The sequence below is a fragment of the Pogona vitticeps genome, chromosome 2 (genome assembly GCF_051106095.1).
Source record: "Pogona vitticeps strain Pit_001003342236 chromosome 2, PviZW2.1, whole genome shotgun sequence".
In the NCBI taxonomy this organism is placed as follows: Eukaryota; Metazoa; Chordata; class Lepidosauria; order Squamata; family Agamidae; genus Pogona; species Pogona vitticeps.
The window spans coordinates 37,342,390-37,368,333 of NC_135784.1; the positions used below are offsets into that span (position 1 = coordinate 37,342,390).

The following is a 25,944-nucleotide window of genomic DNA, read 5'->3' on the forward strand; positions in this document are numbered from 1 at the left end:
GGCCATTACATCAATGGGTGGAAACACGAGGTACAAGACTAATCCAGTGGTTTCCAAACTTTTTCAACTTATGACTCCCTTGACTTATTGGCCACTGGCTGCGGTTCCCCCAGTATGGTACTTTGGATGGGGGGGGGGGGGAGAAGGGGAGGAAGCCCAGCCTGAGTAATACTTCTGTGGATCCTGCAGAAATACTTCCAAGGATTCCATGGCACCTTGGCTTGATTTGGTGGCACCCTGAAGTGACACAGTGCACAGTTTGGAAACCAACCTATTCTCATTTCCTGAGCCTTCAAAGCAGATACATGCAAATTGCTTTTAAAAACTGCAGACATCCACGAACACGGATCTCTCTGAGTTTGACTAGCTTGACCCTCAGATGGCAGGTAATAGAGGGGAAGTGACCAATTGGATGTCACTGGTTTCATTTTTGGAAACCAAAAATGAAATTGTAGCGTATTGTAGAGTGATTAAGTATATCAGAGACTTGTTTTGTTTACTTATTTAGGGACATTGCTACTCCATCTTTCTACAATAAACAGGACAGCTGTGTATAAATACATCTTTCCACTCTGTTGAGAATTCACACCACAGCATGGAATCACAAAAAGCTAATCCAAACAGTAGTTACATATATATTTTTAAAAATCATATATTTGACACTTGCTTTGTTTTCTGCATTCAGGATTATTTTATATTAGGACAGGTAAACAGGATTGGATTCACAGACCTATCATTTGCAAAACAAGGGGTTTTGCTCTACAAAAAAAAAATCTATTGAAACTCAAGAGGGCGCGAAAGTTCGTGAGGTTTTTGTTTGATTTTTTTCCCCTGGGAGGCGGGGGGATGCTGAAAACTTGAAATTTTTGAGGCTTGACATACTCAGCACCAGAGAAGAAGGAAAAATGCACAAGAGTATCAGCAGGCAGCTTGCAGCTGTTCCACAAACAAATGCCGGATTGTGCTTGTTTTTGTGTGTTCACAATAACCCCAGTGCTGTAGTAAAAGAAAAGTGAGTTCATGAGGATAGTTCCTCATCCTCATTGATCTAGTTTGCCTTGACTCACTTTGACAAGGAATTTAAAAGCCTTGTGAGATTCCTGGCCTCCAGCTGAAAGCAAGACAAAGAAATTCCTACCCCACCAGCTAATGTCCTTTCCCCTTAAGAACAAATACACAGAGAGAGCGAAAGAGCAAGAGAGAGAACATAAAATAAAACTGATTATTAAGAAACAGGCATACAGTCCATTCAATATTACAAATTCTTAAATGTCTATTTAAAAATATCATCCTAGTTCTAAGTAAATTGTGCAATTTAATCAAATAGCATAATTTTGTGCAAAAAATGGGCAATCTATTATTCTCACTGCATTGAGAAGACCACCAGATTCCTTACTTTCTCCTTGTTGAGAAACAGATCCTTATCAGCCTCTCGGTCTGGTCTCTTCGACAAAGACAGAGATAAATGCTTCCTGCATGTTGTCTTTGTCTCCCATTGTATACTTGCCAGTCATGTTAAAAATGAAGAGCCCCCACAGGTAACCCAAATTCAGCACCACAAGCAAAGGCATAGTGAAAAGTCAAGCTCAAGAGGCTACCAAATCTCAATTCAGTGCTCATGGGCCTCCAGATGTTCTTTGACTACAACTCCCAGAAACCTTCACCACCACCTCTGCTGGCCAGGATTTCTGGGAGTTGAAGTCCAAGAACATCTGGAGGCCCAAGGTTGGGGACCACTACATTAGAGGATCAGGCATAGCTAGAACTTGGGAAATGTTAGAGTTGACCAAGGCTCCATGGGATATGGCCCTTTTTTTCTTCCAGATCAGACAGTAGCCTACAGAACATACTCCCAAGAGGACTACATGGCTGCTGAGGCCAATGTAGCTAATCAGTAGCTAATGAAAAACTCAGAAGTGGAGTTGCTCTACTAATGAGGCAAGACAGGAGGTTAGGAGCTATGATGCAATGTGTGAGCAAATAATATCAAACAGACTCTGTGGAAAAACCTATCAACATAACCACCATTCAAGTCTATGCTCTAGTTACTGATGCTAAAGATGAAATGGAAAGCTTTTATGCAAACATCCAGGAAAAATGCGATCATCTACAAAAACAAGACATGTTTATAAAGCATAGGTGGAACACAAAAGTAGGAAGCAATGCGGAACCAGATGTTGCCAGAAAATTTGGTCTATCCCAAAAAGTCTGTATCCCAAGCTGTATAGATAATAACCAACACTTTGAATTGTGTGTTGGTTATTACCTAATAACCAGAAACAGATTAGCAGTCAGTGGAGCTGCTGTAACAGAGGGGTTGTGTGATTACTGTAATCAGCCCCAGTTAGCAATCTGGCTGATGTGTTTTGGACCAACTGACGTTTCCTGACACCTTCCAATGGCAGCCTACTTAGGGTGTGTTACAGTAATTGAGATTTGATGTAACCAAGGCATGTGTCACTGTGGCCAGGTCAGATCTCACCAACTCACTTGTTTTAACTGTACAAAGGCACTCCCGGCCACTGCCAAAACCTGGGCATCCAGGCCCAGAGACATATCCAGGAGCACCCCCAAGTTGTGCATCTTATGTTCTCAGAGAACGTCTAACCCCATGTTGATTGAGTTATTTATTTTAATGGCACTTCCATAGTATTTGAAAACTTGTAGTATAGGTTTAGCCCTTCTGAGCTGCCTTGGATTCCCTATGGGGACAAAGGCAGCAGATAGATAGATAGATAGATAGATAGATAGATAGATAGATAGATAGATAGATAGATAGATAGATAGATAGATAGATAGATAGATAGATAGATAGATAGATAGATAGATAGATAGATAGATAGATAGATAGATAGATAGATAGATAGATAGATAGATAGATAGATAGATAGATAGATAGACAGACAGACAGACAGACAGACAGACAGACAGACAGACAGACAGACAGACAGACAGATAGGTGATGATTCATGGTCCATAGCTATCCATGAACCACCAGCTTTCACAAACTTTCCAAGAAAATGAATCATTTCACGGTCCATGCAATTTGGGACTTCCAAGAGCATTAGAACAGCCTCCATGCAGCTTAGAGACACCAAACTTGCAGCAAGTCTTCAGCAGACTCTCCTCCCCACCCTCCAAGTTTGGCAAAGGTTGGATTTGGATTTGGCTAAAGAGCATTTTCCTGGCGGGGAACTGCTTTGGGGGGGCTATAACTCAGAGTCTCCACATCCAAATTTTGCCAAATTTGGACTGGTACTTGGGCTAACCCTCCTCTCCATCCCTTCATGCTTGGCGAAGAATGGATTTGGTATGTCCAAATTATAACCCACGTATGAATCACCAATGCCAATAATAGTTTGGCGTTTCATTTTGTTCTGGGCAGGTGCGCTTCCCCAAAGTGGCCCAAAATGAACCACAAAACATCCTGATTCGTGGGGGGGGGTTGCTTCATGATTTCTTTCAGGCCCCTCTCTATTCACGAGCTATGCAAGGTCTTGCTACTTTTACTTCACTTTCAAAAATGATAGCTAGACTATTGTTGTTGGTGTTGTCAAGTCGTATCTGACTCTTATAGCTGAACTATAAGTAATCACAATTCTTGTGACTAACAATGATTAAAAATGATAATGTGCAACACATGGATCTCGGCAACAACAACAAAATTTATACCACTAATCAAAAGAAGGTATTGGCATAAACCCCTGTGTGGATTCCCTCTCAGGGACATTTACTTCCTGTGATTGTCAGCACATTCTGCATGTTGGAACCTGCAGGCATACCCATGTGCATTGTGATCGTATTTGTTTGTTGTTATTTTTTTCATTCATGTTATACATGGCTTTGGGTATTTTATACCAAACGGACACCTAGAAATTATAGTCATAACTCACAATGGGAGAAAGGAGAGATTTAAATGTTTGCTCTCATGCTATGATCAAGAAACTTTGCAAAACTTTTTGTTTGTTTCCATCATATTCTTAAAATCCCTCCGGGTCTGGTGGGAAGCAGAGAAGGTGGGTTAAGATTCTGTTATGTAATTGAATGCTTCTGGAAATAATCCTTATGTGACCTTCTCTTTTCCTTCTTTTTGCTTCAAATTTGCTTTGCAAAACAACAACAAAACAGCAAGAACAAAGCAAAGAAGAAGAAAAATGCTATGTAGCACAAGGCTGTTCTCATCATTGTTTATGCAAATGAAAACCGAAAGGAACAGAACTTGGGGTTGGGGGGAGGCTTTTCCCCAGCATAGTAAAGTTCTGAAAAGTGGGAAGAGAGGCGAGGAATGAAAGAAAGAAAATGCACCACCTGGGAAACAAACTTTAAAAAGACTGCACACCCCTAGAGAGGGCTAAGATGAAATTGTCTTCCTTCTATGTGTTTCTTGTCGAAGCCCAGGCAAGCCCAATTACATTTTCTTTAACAACTGGAAATGAAGTAGCTGTGGGGCAGAGAGGTAAAAAAAAAGATGAGACACAGAGAATGAAAGAGTGGGGAGGAGAGAGAGAGAACGGGGGAGAGCAAAAGAGAGGGAGAATTTAACACCCATAAGAGACATAAGTAAAATAAGGAACTAATGTGGTCTACTCCTTAGGGATTTTGCATCCCATTCGCAATAACTTCAGTCCTTTGAGAACGTTTTCTTGGCAGGATATGAGAATGTACCATAGTCCTTTAAGCGAGAGTCGGTTGCCTGCTTAACTCCAGGGATATCTTAAAATGCAGAAATTCTGTACGAGGAGGAGCAGTAGAAGCAAGAGAGAAGAAGGCTTAAATGATCTGCTTCCCATTCGTGAAGAAGACAAAGAAGCACTGCAGATATCCTGCAGGGAACCTGGTGTGGAGAGACATTTGTGTATCCTCTAACCATTCATTCCTCTCCAAGTTTTGCATCATTTGCTATAGTTCCAGTTCCCTTCTGGCCACTAGAAGAAAAATCTCACTCCCTGTAATTCTCACCCAGGGCTGAAATGAGGGCATGGCAACTGGGCTTTGTCAGAGGGCACCAAGTTTCGATATGGATAGACTGGAAAGTGTCGCTCCATTTTGGAGAACTCTCCACCACCTGAAGCAGGAAGCAGAGCGGCATCCCTCCCACATTGTTCAATCATTGCTCTTCCAAAAGAAAGAGAAAGGGTAGGCTTTCAAAGAAAGGAAAAGACCGCATGATGGCATCATGTCCATCCTGTGTCCTACTGCACGGTGACAAGGACTCTCGCAGCTTTGATGCCCATACTTTGGCATGACACAACCAGGAAAAAGGAGACGGCAGCAGCAGAAGTACTGTAGATCAGCCATGTGTCCCCTCCCCAGAAGGAAGAGGAAGATGAGAGCTCCAATGGTGGACTGGGTGAGAAGTGATGTTACTAGCCCCAGGAGCCAAAATGTCCTCTTATAACTCTGTTTCTTCTTCTAAGGTAGAGCTGAAGGGGAGACAGAGGCATTTGGAAGCAGTGTTGTATCCTTCTTCGCTTTTTCCCATCTCAGTGATGAGAGACAGAGATTTTTCTTTAGAATATTCAATTAAAAATGGATAGGGATAGTGGGGTTACTGTTTGGGAACCACCCAGAGTAGCAGCTTTCCACTAGATAGGGTGGTATACAAATGAAATGGAATGAATGAATGAATGAATGAATGAATGAATGAATGAATGAATGAATGAATGGATGGATGGATGGATGGATGGATGGATGGATGGATGGATGGATGGATGGATGGATGGATGGATGATCTTGGGCAATGGAAAAGCTAGGCAATTTTCAACCCTGATTTTAACATTTATGCCTATTCTTTTACAAGATCCTGTTTACTACTTTGGTTATGAAGTACACAATGAATGTTCTTCCTCAATCTCATCCTAGTATCCTCTGTATCGCAATGCAATATTATTATACATTACAGTATAAGCAATAGCAAAAGAATTTAATGGCTCCTTCTCTAACTGGGAGGAAGTCACAAGTGCAGTACCCCATGTTGATGAGGGAATGCAGGGAATGCTTGTTAAATTTGCAGATGACACAAAATTGGACGGAATAGCTAATACCCTAGAAGACAGAAACAACATTCAACATGACATTGATAGGATGGAGCACTGGGCCGAAAGCAACAGAATGAAATTCAACAGGGATAAGAGCAAAGTACTGCACAATTACAAAATGGGGGATACCTGGCTCAGCAACACTACGAGCGAGAAGGAATCGTCATAGATCACAAGCTAAATATGAGCCAACTGTGATTTGGCTACAAAAAAGGCAAATGCTATTTTAGGCTGCATTAAGAGAGGCATAGTTTCCAGATCCCACTAGGTGCTAGTGCCCCTCTATTCAGCACTGGTTAGGCCTCACCTTGAGTATTGCGTCTAGTTCTGAAAGGGTGCTAACAAACTGGAACAGTTCAGCAGAGGGTGACAAAGGTGATCAGGGGGCTGGAAGCCAAGCCTTATGAGGTAAGGCTGAAAGTATTGGGCATGTTTAGCCTTGAGAAAAGAAGACTGATGGGTGATATGATAGCACTTTTCAAGTATTTGAAATGCTGTCATAAAGATGAGGGGCGGGATCTGTTCTCGATCATCCCAGAGTGCAGGACACGCAACAATGGGCTTGAGTTAAAGGAAGCCAGATTTCGGTTGAATATCAGGAAAAACTTCCTAACTGTTAGAGCAGTACGACCATGGAACCAGTTACCTCAGGAGTTCGTGAGTGCTCCAACACTGCAGACATTCATGAAAAACTTAGATAATCACCTGGCAGATATACTTTGATTGTATTCCTGCATTGAAGAGGGTCTTGGACTTGATGGCCTTGTAGGCTCCTTCCAACTTCACTTTTCTATGATTCTATTATTTGCTCCTCACCTGAAAATTAGGAAGATATTTTTGTTCTACTATTGTCGGTATGACTCTTCACATTTGTGGAGATTGTGATTTTTTTCACATTTGGGGATCAATTTTTTGCACAAAGACAGCTGCTGCCTTGTTTCATAGACTTAAAAATATATAGAAGCATTGTATGGGTTGCTTGAATGTTCTTCATCAATCAGCTATTCTATCTGTGCATCTGTCTCCTGACCTTCTCAGAGTTTTCTTCAGAGATATTTTGTGCAACATGTGGAAAACATTGACTAAAAAACCCACTTGCCATGTTCTTGCCGCTCATGTGAAAACTGGCTGATGGCTCAATCACATTGAGAAAATAGCTCAACTATACCAATTCTTTTCATACATCTGTTGTACGCTACATTTTATTCAGCAGTCATGTGGTGTTCATATTGACAGGAACATTCACATTGTTTTTAATTACATCAATTGATTTCTTTCTATTTGTACTATTACAGCAGGCTACACTGCACTTAATTTTGTATCAATTCATTTCCTCTATTGTTTTTTGGGGCCATCAGCCCCCCTTGTCCTTTTTTTAAAAAAAATTACAAAAGTGATACCTTGCCAGAGCAATAGAGACATTTGGGCCTTCTCTCCTGCTCCCCTTTTCCCTTCCTTCCTTTACTCACTTGTTTCCTTTTCTTAGTTCCTTGCATATCTTTCAAATTTCCCCAATTCCCCACTCAGTTAAGGTTCAATTTTGTTTTAGTTTAAATTTTGAAACCATATTCTGGATGGTAAAAATGCAGTGAGGATTTTTTTAAAAAATAAATGCAAGAGAAAATGAAATTGACAGACTGTCCCATGCCTGGAAACTGGTGTATCAAATTGTTTTGATCCTTAAAGTTTGTGTAAGAAAAGGCCATCCATCTTCCCAAGTGTGCTGTGCCTACAACAGGAAACACCCAGCCATTAGGAACTATGGCCAGACATCAGGATTATTTGTGTACATAGTGACATGGATGAAGTTAAGACGTTTTCGTTCTTTCATGGGGGAGGGAGAAGGACCTGAATGACAGTAAATTTCACTGCGTCTTAATGCTACCCAGCCAATTTTCTAAAATGCATAGATCTTTATTATCGTTGCCATTCTTTGGAACAAGATACTCAAAAAGTCTACAGGATTTCTTCAGATGTTTATCCTAGATAAACTGCCAACAAAAATATTGTCCATATTTTTGTTTCAGTTCTCTTATCGCTTTGTGATGAATCAGAAGTGAAATCCTTTTGTTTCAGCAACAGCACCACTGCCAAAAAACACATCTCTGATTATTCAAAGAGTAATATGAGCCTAGTCAATGTTAATAAGAAAGATGACAGCATGTAGCCATTTCAGGGCAGCAATTAACATAATATTATCTCTGGAGCTCCAGCTTCACTTACTTAACATGAAGGAACTTCACATGTATGCTGATATCCGGATGACACTTTTGACTTTTACAAAAAGAACTGATTGAAATACCTTTCACAAATATTTAATCACAAGAAACTTTTTAAAAAATCCCCTAGGAAAAAAAATGGGGGGGGGGGGAGGGTGAAGTGTTTCAAACAAAAATGAATAATAGATCATCATTTTCCAATAAATGTGTTTATCACCCATTGACTGTAGGAAGACATGAATATTTAATCAGTAAAGTTCAGCAGATTCATGGAGAGGAACATTTTTAATTCACAGCCACTGGTCGATGGGGCCACATTTTTAGCTGTATCAAAAGCACAACGCTTGGAAGAGTCTAGCCAAACAAGAATGTGGAATCTGCTGCTGACATATTTAGGCTGGCCACATAAACAGCATTAAAACAAGGAAACACTACACCAAAACAGAAATTAAAAAGGGTACGTGAGTTTCTGTAAAACTTGCATACAATAATTTATACATACAGGGGCAAATTTAGAATGAATTACTGTACTCTTTCTATCTGTTTGGCAAACTGCAATACATTCTTGACTCATGAAATAGAAATATATATTTCATCTTAGTAAGGATGGCTGTCTGGACAGTTCACTGAGTAAGGTATCTGACTGCAGACCCAGATGTTGGGAGTTGCCTTGGGCAAGCTGCGTAGTCCTAGGATACTCCTAGAAGAAGGGAACGGAAAACCACTTCTGAGTATCCTTCGACCTAGAAAACCCTGAAACGGGTTGCCAGAAGTGAGAACTGAGTTATGACACATGATAATGGCTATTAGGGATGACTGTGGCCAGATGACCTGTACCATCTACTATCTTGGTGCTAAAGCTTGATTAGCAACTTAAGAGCCTCCACTTTCCTCTTGGTTCTCTTCTGTTCTCCTGGTCAAAACAGAATTCACTCCCTTGACTTCTTCTCTCTGGCAACTCTGTTTTCATCAGGTTTTCTCCGCTGGGGTTTCTCCTTCCTCTTATGGCACTGCTATGTTTGTATCCCCCATGTCCCCGGGGCAAACCACCTTCTTCCTACCATCTAAGAATCATCTCTTCTCCCCTGGAATTTCTGTCATTACATCCACGGGCATGGTTTGAGACACAATTCCCTGGCAGTGGGACTTCTCTTCCTTTCTCAAGTCTGCCCATCCATCATCTAGTTCTTGCAGCCCCTCTGTATTCCCCTTAGATAGCTCAGTCCATGTTCCAGGGCCTCGCTGGGAGGGTAACAACCTGCTAACAGGGGCATCCTCGCCACTGTCTTCTCCACACACCATCATGCTATCTTTCCTTCACATTGTTGCTGAAGTTGTAGCTTGATGAATTGTTCCAAAGAACCCAATAAACTGCTATTTTGCAAAATAATAAATTACTATTATTACATCTAAACTGTCTTCCAAGTAAGAGTTAAGGCACAAAGAGGAAAGCACTAAGTTAATGGCCTATTAAGGCTGTACCAGTGTGGTGTAGTGCAGTGGTCCCCAACCTTGGGCCTCCAGATGTTTTTGGACTACAACTCCCAGAAGCCTTCACCATCACCTCTGCTAGCCAGGATTTCTGGGAGTTGAAGTTCAAGAACATCTGGAGGCCCAAGGTTGGGGATCACTGGTGTAGTGAACAGAGTGACAGACTAAGACTCAGGAAACCTGGGTCTGAATCCCCACTCAACGTTGGAATCTCACTGGAGGGTAGTTCATGGTAAAACCATTCACTTATCTTGAAAGCCCTATTAGGGTCACTATAAGTTGGTATTATTTCCTAGATTCTTAATACAGGATAAGGCAAATCTCAGGCCATCAATCTCCTAAGTCTATTACAGATAAGGTGATAGGGCAAGAAATGATTTACTTCATCTGCTGCATAGCTCAGTGGTTTAGGTCTCTGGCTGTGGAGCCAGAGGTTGGGAGTTCGATTCCCCACTGTGCCTCCTTGCCAGGGGATGAGCTCAATGATCCATAGGGATCCCTTCAAGCTCTGCAGTTCTGAAGTTATTATTATTATATCTAAGCCGTCTTCCAAGTTAAGAGTTAAAGCACCCAGAGAAAACTTGCAAGAATATATGCTCTAGCACAGAATTTGGGTCATATTTCTCTTGAATTTGCAAATGTCAGTATTTGTTTATTATTCAGCTCAGGTTCTCCTATGGCCCTCATCACTTAACAAATCAGTACGAAGACTAAGTCAGAGCGTGGCCTGGAACTTTCAAAAATCTCTCTGCAAATCACTGCCAATTAAATGAGACTTGATCCCAACAAGCTAAGAGTGAGAAATGAAATATGCAGACTCAGCTGAATAATGGAAATGTCTCCAAGACACTGTGTATTAGGAAAGGCAATGTGAGAAGCTGGAGGTGCACTAAGGAATATTAAAATGACACTAGGGTACTGATTTTATGACTAGACAGTCTAATGACCATCTCGGTTATCGATAAAGGATGATGTGTTAAAGATTAAGTGGTGCCACCTAAATTTTGCAGAGCCCTAAAACAAATGTAGAAATTTATTTTGATCTTTCTGTTCTTTTTACTTCAAATGTTTCAAAAATGTTTAAACAAAAATGCCCAAATATAAAACTGGATGTGCCTAAAAAGAAAACGAGATTCCAAGAAAAGGAGATCAAGATAGGGAAAGTTACTCTTTGGGACTGTAACTCCTGGAATTCTGCAGCCAGCATGCCCACTGGTCGCACTGGCTGCGTGGGCTTCCTGTAAGAAAACAACAAAAAACCAACCAAAAAAATCTATAAAAATAAAACAAAATAATATCTGGAAGGATTCAAGGCCCACCATTCAAAGAACCAAAAGGGGAGAGAAGGCACTTTTTGATTGCATCTTGAGATCAAACTGGGTGTGATATTCATTCCATAAATGTAATTAGCATACATTTTTCTTATGAAAGCAGCAACATCGGGGAGTCCATACAGCCTTGGAGCCCTACAATCACCAGTTGAAGCTTCTCTTCTGGAAGCAAACTGCAATGGTGCTGTTCGTAGTGTGGATTTTCATCAATATCAGAAGAAAAGAGCAACTAAGAATATTCAAATTTATTTGGTATCATCTGCTGTGGGCTGTAGCCTGCTTCTTCTGATGCATGCAGCAAAAGGGTTCAAATGCTCTTCACAACCCCCCCAACGTCCCACTGTTGCTGGCACCATCACTATTTCTAGAACAACAAACACACAAGCCAAAAACAAACTCAGAAAAATAGCACAACAAATGAACAAGCCAAAAACAAATATACAAAAAGATGCCTCCACCCAATCAATCTCACATCAAGCTAGCTTCTTCCATGTTACAGTGGACCCTCAACTTACAGACGGCTCGACTTACAGACTTTTCGAGTTACAGACTTCTCTGGCTGCAAAATTTAGATTCAACTTGCAGCCAGAGAATCGACTTACAGACCAGAAAAAAAACAAAATGGAATAAAAATAGAATAAAAACCACTGGGATTAATCGGTTTTCAGTGCATTGTAGGTCAATGGAGATTCGACTTACAGACTTTTCGACTTGCAGCCACCATTCCAATACGGATTAATTCCTTAAGTAGAGGGTCCACTGTATGTGAATGTATTTTTTAAAAAATATAAGAAAATAAGTGATAACTTTCACAACTTACTTTGAAAGATGGAAAAGTGAGGTGCCTTAAACTTTAAAACAGGGGTCTCCAAATTTTATCGTTATGAGGGCCACATCATACATTTTATAAATTTTCAAGGGCCGAAGGAGAGAAGGGGAACCCAAACGATCCCCCACCCCCATTCTCTTTGCAAGGAGAGTGGGAGTGGGGGATCGCTTAGATCAGGCCTCACTCCTCTTCCTATGCCTGGGCCAGATAAAAAAGCAAGGCATGCCGGATGTGGCCTACGATCCGTAGTTTGGAGACCCCTGCTTTAAAACTACAGACAAAAGAAAGGAAGCCTATTCATACAATGAATGCATGAGTGTTCAGACTGAGTCTAAGTCAATTTCCAAAAAAGAACCAAAGTCCTCAAAAATCCTCTTGCTCCAAGGGGAACAGCCTTTGACAGGTCAGCGTTTCCAGAGTAAAGAGACAAACTTTAATAATAAATAAGAACGGAGTGCCATTGAGTCTCTTCCGACTTACAGAAATTATTTCCAGCATTTTCTCAATAGCAAGTACTCAGAAGTGGTTTATCATTCGTTTCTTCTGGGAGCACCTTGGGAATGTGCACGTTGTCCAAGGCTACATAGGCTGGCTCTTCTCCCAGGAGTACCGCCTTCCCCGGGAATCAAACTCCTAAACTCCAGCTCTGCAACCAGGTATCCAATTCACTAAGCTATCTGTCAGTGCTTTGTGGATAGTTCTTTTAAATGCTGCAACAGAAGTTTTAGCTGTCATGAGCAATATGGACCAGAATGAAACGGAATAGCATAGCCTTTATAAAGAAAGTCCTTGCCAGAATGCAGCGATCAACCCCCAACCAATGGTGTTGCTGTGGTCCCATTGTTGCTCATCCCATTGGTTGCTCCTCCTCTGCTCTTCCTGGCTCATGTTACTGCTGTAGCGTGGTCACACACCATTGTCAGTGGCACTCTTAAGAAGGAGTGTGGAAGTAGGGATAGTCATGGATGACAGTATTTATGGAGGCAACAAGATTTGGCAGATGCCCAGAAATACTGATTTCTGACACTGTCCCTCTTCGAAGTTCACTCAAATCAAAAGAAATATACAGTGGTGCCTCACTTAATGAGGATAAGCCGTTCCAGCGAAATCGCTGTAGAATGAAATCCTTATTAAGCGAAATAAAAAAGCGCATTGAAATGCATTGAAAACCCTTCAATACGTTCCAATGGGCTGAAAACTCACTGTCCAGCGAAGATCCTCCATAGGTGCGGCCATTTTTGCTGCCTGTAAAGCGAAGCATCTGTCCTAGAAAACAGCGGGGAGCCATTTTGTACACCCAGCAGCCATTTTGAAACCTGACGATCAGCTGTTTTTAGATTGTCGTAATGCGAAAATTGGTTCCCGAAGCAGGGAACCGATCACCGGGAAGAGAAAAAAGCCCATTTAAAACATCATTTTGCGATCGCTTTTGCGATCGCAAAAACCTAATTGTCAAGCGATTTCCTCGTTAAGCAAGGCAATCGTTAAGTGAGGCACTATCGTAATAGCTCAGCTTCCACAGTTACATGACACCATGGTGGATAAAAAATTACCAGTCTCAAAAATTACCTGATACTAACATAGATCTCCCAGATATGAACATTATATCCTGAACCCATACACATCGAATATCTGTGCATAACCAGCACACAGTTTTGGAAAAGCCAAGAAGCTATCTGCCATAAAAGAGCACAAGAGCTGACATATAACAATTACAGGAAGGACATTTTAGGTAGAACATTATTATTCAGAAAAATACATGATTTGAAAATTAAATTGCATAAGTAGGACGGATTATCCAAGGGTGAGAAGAATTCCTAACTACTCCTTACAAGATCAGAAATAAAGTTTTATGAAAGCAAAAGAGAACCATTATTAGAGGGCGACTTTGGAAAGGGAGCAATACAGATGTGGCAAGAGACCTTGGCTGCAGAAACAAAACAAAAAATTCACAGAAAGTATTTATTTATTTATTTAAAATATTTTTGCTCCACCTTTCTCCTTAAAAAGGACCCAAGGCGGCTTACGTTATTAAAAGACAGCATATGAAAGCTAGAAATGGTGAGTATAAAAATACTGTACTAAAAAGGCTCAAGCAAACACCACACTAAAAACTGGTAAACAAAAGTAACACCAAAAATATATTCAGAGCAGTAAGACACAACAATCCTTTTAAAGCTTTCCCTCAGGCAGCCAGTCTCTGAGGGAAAGCTTGCCTGAAGAGACAGATCTTTGCCTGCTTGAGGAAGGACAGCAAAGAAGAGTACAATAGGAGAACATCAGTATCTCAAAAAGAGGTATCATAATAGTCTCAGGAACAGTTAAAAAACTTTTTTGTTTGTTTAATCAATCAAATAGAGGAAATTCTAGCTGTTTGTTTCTTCTTTTAAAAATAAAGTTCATTTTCTAACAGTTCATTTTAGATGCTGAAGAAAATATTTTTAGAGCAGTCATTTAGTATGAAATGGCAAAAACAGCAACAACAAACAAACTCAACCCTGCTATTTCTGAAGAACGAAAATGGAACAAACTGAACAGCCCCCCCCTCCCCGGGTTTTATTGTTGCTAGGCACGTCTTTTAGTAATTTTGTTTTCCATGGCTTTGTTGAGAGCCTTGGGTTGGACTTCATCTATCAAAAAATAAACAGCAAATCACTTGATGGATACGCCACTCTCCGATACGCCTGTGAGAACAACCCATGTTACCGTTTCGTAATGTTTGTAAAACAGGTTGTCTTCAAGAATGGCTTTTGTTGCCAAGTTTGAAGATTAGGATGAAATACAGCTCGTCGTGAGGCACCAAGTTGTTTGTCCTGGACGTTAAGGGATATGTATCCGGTGAAGTAAACAAGAGACGACTGCAGCTGCTGGAGGTGCCAAATAAAAGGAAGGTTAGAATCTATACAAGAATATGCATATCTTGGGACTGCATATGTAGTACAAAAAAGGGGGAGGGGGAGAAAGTTGAATCAAGTTTACTTCATGCATATATTTAAAGGATTTACAGGAAGACTGTATGCAAATCCCTCAATTTAGTTCAGTTGCCAATTTGGACCGGAATCCATACTGTCCAGTCTACCTCTCCCCAGCCCTGGACCTGGATTCATTATAATATTTGGGTTTTCAAAGATCTAGAACATTCCCATTTGTACACACATAACTATAACCATGGGGCAGCTTTATATACCATGAAACCTGATAGTGTAATGGATGTCAAAGAAAGACTGACTGTGCCAAATAGAGCTTTTCATGTTTATGGAACAACCACCATTGAAGTTTGCTTCTCTCTCTCTCTCTCTCTCTCTCTCTCTCTCTCACTCTCACTCTCTCATGCTTTCTCCTTTTTCTTTCTTTTAAGCTGCTGCTATTTGCTGTTCAGTGCAAGAATGGACATTGTTTCTTTTGGAGATTAGAATTTGGGATGGAAGAGGGTCTCTTCATGCACCAGACGTGGGTAGCCATTTTTCCTCTTTTTTTGCCACAGTGATAATTTGCCGGTCAATAGCAATCACGTCTTGCAGGAACTGTGAGGAAGGAAGCAGGTTCCCAATGCAGCTGCTTGTGAATGTCAATTGTTTTGTATGCAAAACTGTAGAAGAGGGTTGGCCCACCTGTCCTGAGCAAGCTGTCCATTTAATCTGGAAACCCACCAGAGAACTTTCACCCAACTTCAGGTCCAGGGCAGATGCCAGATACCTGCAGGGGTACAAGGAGTCTGAGGCAGAAGAACCATGAGCCTAGGAAGCAGCTGGTGGGCAGCAGGGAACATGTGGGGCCTGTTGGAGGATGGAAATGTGGCGGTCTCCTCTGAATCCCCTATTCCCCCAGGCCTTCACAAGGTTCTCGCTCTTCTTCCTTCTTCGCTGCCACCAGGTATTGCTGTCTCAATACCATTCACTCAAGGAGACATGTGTACTTTTGAAACTTATTTATTTGATCAGGGAGGGTAACATCTGATTAATATACAGTAAGTAAATCACAGGTTGCTAATCACTTGAAACTGAATCAGTACTACTTTACTTTAAAGCTCTATCCACTCTCTGCACCATTCAGCGTTCTCACAGATCTCTCAATCACCCTTAGTTCACTCTTAAGTTTCACACAGTCTCTCACTACCAGAATCTCTCTCACTCACAGATTCTCTTCTCACTCACTGAATTCCTCTCATACTCCATACAACAACCTTTATATCCAAACCCCTCCCCCCTTGGCACCGCCTTCCGTCCACTCATTGGCTCCTTCTCTACTGCTCAGCTGTGATGGACAGGTCAGGGCAGGGCTATTCGCTACAGGAATAAAGGAGGAGGAACAGGACGAGTATTGGTTGGAGGCATTAAGGGACCATGTGCCAATCTTCTGCACCCTGGGGGAGGAAGTAGTGGAAGAACCCTTTAGGCTTCTCGATTCTTGGATGGTACATGGATGGTTTTCACTGGGGCTGAGAGACAGTGAGCTGAACATTGTGCTCCATTGCACTGGGACTAGCAAGGAAACAAGCAGGGAGCTGCTCCGTACTGAAGCAACACTTACAGCTGGCACAGCTGGCTTGAAAGAGAGAAACAGCTGCAGCTGGTGGGCCACCATATGCCAACACTTCTTGTGTGCAATTTGGTTTTCATTGTTGATGTTGTTTGCCACTGAAGACCATTTTCAATTGAGTGATTTCCTTCCACACAAAGGATTTCAAAATTACCACATAAACAGACAAGTTCGGAGATGTCAAACTATAGGTGTGTAATGTTGGAACCGGACGATTCATTTTTACTTGTTTCACACACATGGTCCTCAAAACATGATCCACCTCCCGCGCTATCAGTTTTTATCCTGCAGTATATTGTGATGAAATCCTTTAGATGTGGAGCTCAGGGCAGAGACAGAGGGACCACCAATCATGCGAAAGAAGTAATTTGAAAAGCAAATTTGAGATACCAGAATAAGAACATTTCCTGCTCTGGAAAACAAAAAATCCATTCCATGGCTGAAAGATTCCTCACGGATTATAAAAGAAGAAACCACTAGCAGAAAAAAAAAAGAATTATTCACCACATTATTAAACATGACAAAAAGCTTCTGAATTGAGGCTTAAACTAGGCTACTTAAGATTCCAGCAATCCCTAGGACTTTGGCAACAACAACGAAAAAATGTTAAACAGTCTTTTATGGTTGCTGTCAGATTTGTGTAAAGCATTTGCGATTCCTGCAAACGTATTTATATAGCAATCACAAAACCTGAAGCCAACATGAAAGTCTTTCATTCCTTAATTATTCAGAGACTGGAGGTGCTGAGGCAACAAAGGATGTGAAATGCTTCCCTCCGAAATCTTCCTAAAATGGTGGAATGGAAATTGCCTCAGCACACTGTCAAACAACAGGTTATCACTTGATTATCAGCTGCCTCTCTTTAAGACATGAGCTATGGAACGCAAGCTGTTTTCCTCATTGGGAATGGACAGATAAAGGAACAATCTAAGGACTACCTTTCTCTCAATAACCGGTGGTTTCAAAATAGTCTTCATTTCTTCCCAACCCATGAAGTCATTTTGCCATGTAAAGTGTGACACTAAGATGGCTTCTCAGTAAACAATAGTAATAGTACCTCAGTGAAACATCCTTTAATACTCATTTGGTGGACGCATAGACAGCATAAAGCTTTTTCAGGTCCAGGGTGCATGAAGCCAACTGCATATCCCTAGTCTTGGCAAATGGACTTATCCTGATTCCTGGTCAATCAGTGGCATGATTTCTTTTGTGATGGAAAGGCTGAGCCATGATAGCTTTACATTCATGTAATAGCCAATGTGGTGTAGTGGTTACTGTGTCAGAGTAGAACTCGGGAATTTCAAAGCCCTGCCTAGCCATGGAAATTCCCTTGAGAGTGACCATGGTGAAACCACTCCTTAAACATCTCACGTACTTTAGAAACCCTATCAGGGTCCCATACATCAGAATTAACCCAACAGCAGATAGCAGCTTACATTTTATATAGTTGATCACATCAATATAATACCTAATACATACTCTGCCTGTCCCAGAGAAGTCCTGGACAAGAAGCTTACAGCAGGCAGGAGCAAGACACGCCTGACGCCAATGCCTGGTGTTTGTGTAAAGTCAAGCCCATCACCTTGTGTGCCCGGTACTTTAATCTAAGAAAATGACAAAAATGAATAAGTACGTAAATGAACCCACGGTTGAGCCATAGCTAACAAGTCACTAAAATGTTGCCAAAAGTGGGCTTGCTTTTGAATTCTCCAGAAATCTTCATCAGAGAAGAATCTCCATCTCGGAACCGAGTTTAACCTAGGACCACAAGTACACAATATCTGGCCTAATTTCTGGATCTCCCCCCCCACAACCCTGAATTTCTTTCCTTATCCTTTACTTGTTTCAGCCACACAGTCAGTTGAAAAACATCCAAGAACCAGAAAGTTCACCTCTTTTTGTGGCATTTTGGTTGGTCCTGAATAAAAATATTGTGCACTTCTGTGTCCATTCCTTATAGACAAATCTGGTTATCTTTTTGTGTCACTTAATCAAATGAGTTTCTGCCTTGCTTGGAAACTCCAGATATGTGCAAATGCTATTACATTTTCATCCTTGACAGACAACCCACGACTACCTCTAAGTTTAATCTAGCCCTTTTATGGGAAACATGGTGCAATTTTGAAGAGCCCTCAGCCTAAGACAGGTTATTAGGTTAAAGCACTACTGAGGGTACCCCATGTTTTAAGTGTCTGTCTGTCTCTCAGAACCACAGCTGATGCAATGCTCAGCCAGCCAGATTTAATACTGCTTACATTTTTTTTAAAAAAAAGGAGAGGGCCTCTTTGGAGGTTTCCTATCAGCCCTTAATTAAAGGTATTGATTCTTTTATCCCACTCTATCATGTGTCTTCCCAAAGTGACTACCCATTTGTTTGGAGCCTCTTAATCTCCTTGAGTTAGGCCACTTATTTCTTTGACTGTGTGGATAATAAGAAGCTATGGATTGTTCGGAAAGGAAATGAGTGTGCCTCAGCACTTGATTGTCCCAATGTATAACATCTATTGTGGACAAGCAGCAACTGTTGAGATAGAATATGGAGCAAAAGAATGGTTTTCTACAGACAAAGATAGCAAACGAGGGTATATTCTCTTTTCCATTCTGTTCATAGAACATATCATATGGAATGCCGCACTAGATTCAGATGAAGGAGGAATGAAACCGTGCAGAAGAAACATCAATAATTTAAGATATGCAGATGATACCATGTTACTGGGAGAAAGCAGCAATGACTTGAAATGACTCTTAGTGAAAGTGAAAAGAAGCAAGTGCCAAAGCAGGATTGTAGCTGAACATTAAGAAGACAAAAATCATGGCTACTGAAGAGCTATACAACTTTAATGTTGACAACAAAGAAATTGAAATAGAGATTTTTATATGCCTTGGTTCAATCATCAATACAAGACTGCAGACAAGAAACCTGAAGGAGACTCTAAAGGGCAGGAATGAAGAAATAAGGGGGAAAAAATCAAGAGTAAGGATATCTCACTGGAGATGAAGACCAAGATCATCAACATGATTTTATTTCCAGTTACTATGTATAGATGTGAAAGCTGAACAGTGAAGAAAATTGACAAGACCCCACCCCCTTTTGTTTGAAATGTGCTGGAAGTCATATTTGTGGATGCCCTGGGCCACAAAATGAATAAACAAATGGGGTCTACAAGCCTGAACATCTTTTGAAGCACTGGCACACAGTTAAATGCCTCTGAACACTTAACAGGAAGTACTTGAAGGTGATGATGACTGGAAGTTACATATGTACAGAACTGCTGAGGTAAAATACACTCAGCTACTTTTATGTTAAATAACATCCACCACAAACCTATTTCTAGCTTAGATCCTACTTTATTTTAAAATGTTGAGCTATCACAAATAGGACACAAAAGAAGTAAGCTTTATTCATCAATTCCCACCAAAAACTGTAAATCCACAGATAATTCCACCACCTTCTGATTCATAAGCTCATTCTGTTTATTGATATGCATTACACAGCCAAATAGAAACCAGCCTCACCCTATACCTAGTTTTTTTAAAAATGGTATTCTCCTTTAGACTTGATAACAATGAAAGCTGGCTTCTGTGATGCCTCTTTTTGGAATATCTGGTCTGTTAAAAGCCCCATCATGAATATTCTATTTAAAATAGATAATGGAAAGGACATCAAATACTCAAGAAACATCACTTCTGGTTATGTATTCATGAAGAGTCCCTTGTCAATCATGGATAGCGAGGCATATCAGAATATTTCAGATTTGAGGAGTTTTACATGCTGGATATATAAGGACATAAGAGAAACTGAATTTAGCTAACAAGATTCTCAGCCTCAAGTGGCTTTGACCAATTATTCAGAAACCCACAAGTAATGGCATTACAGTCTGTGGCAATCCTTTTGCTTGGGTATACTCTGTCTTCTCTCCCTGGTATTCCTGTCAGGCAGCTAATGGTTTCTCACAGTTGGCACTTTCAGGAATAAAATCTCCATCACCCATTTATCATGGAACTTCAAAACATTATATTTTCATATTTTAGTGCCTTGGGAATATTAATACGTTCAGATCATTTGCACAGAGACAACACACAAATATGGATATATCCAGAGTAACTTAAATAATTCTCAAAGCACATGGTTTTCTTTTCCGAAGAAAAATACATAATAAGATTTTTTTTAAGTCTAAAAGCAACATTAATTACTAATTCATAGTACTACAAGTCTGTCAATTTTTTCACTGTAGTACAAGCGTACACATGACATCTTGAAAGCATGTAAGTAAAAGTAATATTTTCCAACTTCAAAATGGATACGCTTAACATTTTAAAAAAGGAAATGACATTTGAAAGTGAGCAATGTAGATTTTCATGTACACATTCTAGTACGTTTCATTTCATTGTATTGAAAAGTTTATATGACTAGACCACATTTGTACATGCAACCAACTCCTGAAACCTCTGCAGTATGAAAAATCTAGATAGTGACTAGAGTCTTATTAATTATGTCTACTGGCATAACTCTATTGCCATGAATTTTAGCCATGAACTGCTGCAAATCAAGAAGTTGGTGCAGGAATTTGCTGTTGCACACTAACTGAATGACTCTGCACACAGCCACAAACTGAAATGCTGACTGCTGGCAGAAATTCATGGCTAAAATCCATGTGAAAGGAGTTACATCAGCGTAATTTTCAATGGGATTCCAGCTGCTAAAATATGAATATAACTCATGATGTGACATCATTTCTTTACTGTCTTTGTTTTAAATGTCATTGATACAAATAATTAAAATGGGAACTTTGGGAGTTACTAAACGCTTACTAAATTCAGGATCTCCCTCACCCACTTGCTTTGGAGTAATCATGCTCCAAGCGCTTGAGGAGAATTAAGGGCAGTTTGCTAAAGGCAGCTTAGTAACTTCATGTGGAAGAGATCATCTTTCTTGACCCACAGCAAAGCTCACAAATCTAAATTCCAGATGTCCAGGTTTAGGAAAGTCAGTTAGTGGTGATGGTTATAGAATGCCAAACAATTAAAATGTATCAAAAAGATGAATATGAAAGACAAGGGGCTCTAACAGACAACTTGGGTTCTTGTGTAAGTGACAAGCATCAGGGAAGAAGTGCAATGGTCTGAAAATCCATTTCCGAATATGTGGAAGAAGACTTGTCAAGGGAATACCAGTAGGAAGGAATGTAGGGGGGAAAGCAGCACGGCTTTCCCTAAAGCAAGTGATCTGAAACTTTGCAACACAGCAGATGGAGCAACAACAAAAAGCTCCATGGGAGATTTGTTAATAGCACCACTTGCTGTTGAAAACTCACTGCTAGCAATGAGACATACTGGGGAGGAGATTCAATCAACCCAAGGGTAATCAGGGTTTAATTTAATTTTCAATCTGTATGGGGAAGGAGGGGGGGAATTAAAAGAACAGGCAGGTGTTCCATACACTTGAATTTTGAGGGGTAAACAAAGGTAAGCCGTGGAGGCATTATTGCAATCGGTAATTGAAATGGAAAGTACAAGTTCGCTTGGCCACAAATAATATTAAAGCCTCATTTCTAAATGGTGGACGACTGGTTGGCAAATGCTTAGCAGATGTTCTAAGCAGGCAGCTGACGCAAGCAGTTTATGTTTATAGATGGCTGTAGATACTCATCCACAGAAATACAGGATTAGCCACTATTTAAAAATCTTTAAAATGCCTGGCTCCCTGGACTCTGACTGCCAAACAAATCAATATTTTGGTGCTACCTCCTCTCATTTGAAGCCTCCCATACTTCATGATAAACTAGTGATATACAAGAAAAGTACCCAGTGCCATTTATGATGGAGGATGAAGAACCAGCCTGGTATGGTGAAAAGAGTGATGGGCAAAAGGACTCAGGAGATCAGGATTCAGATCGTCACTTAGCTGTGGAACTGACTGGGTAGGGATGGCAGTGGTAAAAAGCATTCCCTAAATGCTGACTGCCAAAGAACTGATGCTTTTGAATTGTGGTGCTGGAGGAGACTCTTGAGAGTTCCCTGGACCGCAAAGAGAACAAACTTATCCATTTTGAAGGAAATCAACCCTGAGTGCTCACTGGAAGGACAGATCCTGAAGCTGAGGCTCCAGTACTCTGGAAGAGCTCATGAGAAGAGAAGACTCCCTGGAAAAGACCCTGATGTTGGGAAAGTGTGAGGGCAAGAGGAGAAGGGGACGACAGAAGATAAAATGGTTGAACAGTGTCATCGAAGCTACCAACATGAATTTGACCAAACTCTGGGAGGCCATGGAAGACAGGAGGGCCTGGTGTGCTCTGGTCTATGGGGTCACAAAGAGTCGGACACGACTTAATGACTAAACAATAACAAATGTATCACAGACCTTGAATATTCTATGAGGTTTGCTGCAAGTTGAAGTAGACTTGATGGTATATAGTGTAACAAGCTTTGGGAGAATATAGACCCCTTGATAAGATGTTTTGCTTTTCCTGCAATCACCAAAAATGTTACTCCTTTGGAAATCACCACTTGTGATAATGTATTGATGCACATCCCATCTCAAGAACTCATTGCATTGAGCATATATCTTTGTGTATTTGTAAGGATGTAAAATCTCAGTTGTCTCGTCCTTGCAAACAGGAAAGTGAAATCGCAACATTTTTCTCCTCAGCGAAGAGGATATTGAGGAATTTCTCAGCACTCTTCATACAGACCTCACATTAGTGCTTTACTATTTCTAATGCTTTGCATAAAGATGCCATTTTTGAGGGAAACTGCAGGATTCACATTTGTGTGAATTGCCCAAAACTAGCATGACAGCTGCTTTATTTAAGGATATGAAGCACTAGATGGTTTCTCTTTTTCTTAGCAATCAGCCAGTCTTTCTGCGTTTACTATAGAGGTGTGTGTTCTACTTCTGAAAAGGGAGGAGCACCATGACATTTTACACAAATTGGGAAGTGGAAAAACTAGGCACCCCTCAATAAGACATTTTCTTTCACTACTGCCACACGCTTACCTCTTGGATCTACTGGCTCACCAGAGAAGATAGTGAGGTCACAGGGAAAAGGATGAGAGAGGGGCAAAGGAGTTCCCCTGCCCTGGGTTTGCTGATGAAACTCCTTCCATTGAAAGAGCAATACTCTAGGCTCCCAGCCAATGCCTCCCTATTTTCTATTTGAAAATATCTGTATCTGTGCCAGCAAGTTCTTTAGTGAAAAACACTAAACACAATGACATTCTAAGCAAGTATTCAGAGACAAGCAATGTAAAAGAAGAAGCCGTGTTTCTAACAGTTTCTCACTGCTTCCCCTTTGGTGAACTTGATTCATTAGTATATTAATTGACAGTTGTTTCCTGTTCTGATTGTTCGGCCATTCTATTATGTTTTGTCAGGTAAAAGTCTACAATTAATTAGAAATAAATGGGGGATTAAGTTAGCTAGCAATGGGGGGGCACTTTCCACACAATTTTAACTTGAGGACAAGAACAAATCTCCAATGTCAGGTTTCTAGAGTTCACTGAGACACATTCTCACTTATTCAAACCCTATTGTATTTCCCTGTAAAGTGCCATTTTGGCCTCTGAGAGAGGTTAAAATAACGGAGGATTTAAAGAGATCACACCGCGGTAATCGATTGCTTAAATACAATAGGCCATACAGAACCCTTGATTAGTACATGAAACTTTCTAAAATATAAAATGGGAGTCCAGTGAATACATAAAAGGCACTAAAGGGCCCTAACAGACTATAAAAAGACTGTACCTTGTCATGGAAGGCTAAATTCAATAGCCTGGTATTTCAGTTCCGTTGTCCTTTTCAAAGATACCCTTCTGATTAATGGCTTATACTCAGAGCACTGATACCTGATTTTTTCTGTCAGTCATTTTTGTGAAATACTTCTGTAACTACAGGAAAGTAGTGAGGCATTCCCTGGTTGTCCACTGGCCCTGATGAGAAGCAGGACGTGCAGAAAGCTGTTATACTGTCTTAAGTGCAGCAAGAAGTTGCACTGTGACAAGCTCACCTATTATTCAATGAAATACAGACAGGAAAAGCATCTGAGATATTGAAGGTAAAAGAGCAGCTTCTAAAATTCACATGATGAACAACTGTCCACTTCTATTTGATATAACTCAAATAAGAGAGTTTGACAGATTATTATTATTATTATTCAAAAACACCAGGCACTGTCAATCAAAACTATAAAAATATTGACTGGTATTATGTAACAGAAACAAATTTTAAGCAAAATCCTAACTATCTGTTAAATATCGGTACAGTATGTATGCTGTTCCCAGTGTTGCCATTTTTGGTAGCTCTGATGGTGTTATTTCTGAGATCTGCAACTTTTTATAATATTCTGTGAAATTTCTTGATATTGTTCCCAAAGCCCCAATGACTACAGGGACCATTGAAGTGTGTTTCATCCACAAGCGAGCTGTTTTGATTGCCAGGTCTCTGTATTTTGTTAGTTTTTTCGATTCTTTGTCTTCAGCTTTGGCATCCCCTGGAATAACAACGTCAATGATGCGGCCAGTTCTTTGTTCTATTACTACTATGCCTGGTGTATTATGTGCAAACTCTCAGTTTGGATTCGGAAATCCCACAGGATCTTGATGTCATCATTTTTTATGCATTCCCTACCGGATATTCCCATGGATTTTTGGAAGCTGGCAAATGATTTTTTTTTTGTATAATGCACTAAATTTGCCACTCTATCATGTCTAATTTTGTAATCTGTTTGTGAAATCTGTGTGACATTCACTGATGCATAAACTGAACTCTGAACAGTGGGAATGCCAGCAGGAAATGCCAGCAGCATCATGGAAGCAGAGGACAGGTCGCACTGCAGAATGCGCAAATATGCTGGCCAGCACTGGCAGGCAGCACTGGAGCAGCAGCTAGCCTATGATGGGTGGGGACAGTGCTGACAGTCCTGGGGTACAGCCCAGTTGAGTGACTGAGCACAATCTTGGAGTTGGGAGTTGGAAGAATGAAAGGCAGAAGAAGGGGTCAACAGATGGAAGAGCGGCACACCTAGTACTATGAACAGAGTGTGTTCATAGATTTGGACTGACAATGTCCCCTGTCAGTCCTATTCTCTCACTGGGCTCACTGGTTGGTGGGCAAGACCATAGTCCCGCTACCACCTTGGCCAGACCTCCCCAAAACAAGTTCCTTCTCAGCTCAGTAAGACAAGGGTTCGGTCTCTTTCGGCTTGCAGGGCTCATGCAGTGAATGCATTCAGCCAGGCGAGCGTCTGTTGCATAGACCAGCGTTCCTGTCGTCGGGGGAGTTGCCTAGAATATCTGCCATCCCCGGGCACGGGGTGAGTGACTGTGTCTGGGAGAATTTCTGGCCTGCACTCCCTCGGCCTTTTTCAGGACTGGGCCCCTGCTGCTACTGCTGCTGCTGCTTCAGGCCACCCCACCCCCTTCCACAACATCAGCCACCTGGCTGGGAGGGAGGGAGGCCATAAAAGCCGGAAGCTTGTGCCAGGGCCCTCATAGACCAG

At 40.9% G+C, this 25,944-nt stretch overlaps 1 protein-coding gene and 1 long non-coding RNA gene across 6 annotated transcripts in view; one reads left to right on the plus strand and one right to left on the minus strand.

Moving 5' to 3' along the window:
- FHIT (fragile histidine triad diadenosine triphosphatase) overlaps positions 1-25,944 on the minus strand; it is a 928,323-nt gene that overhangs the window by 551,794 nt on the left and 350,585 nt on the right. The window lies entirely within an intron of this gene.
- Positions 12,329-23,856, plus strand: LOC144587632 (uncharacterized). Its single transcript, XR_013542801.1, has 2 exons — positions 12,329-14,799; positions 15,267-23,856. It is a non-coding gene; the product is annotated as an uncharacterized LOC144587632 (long non-coding RNA).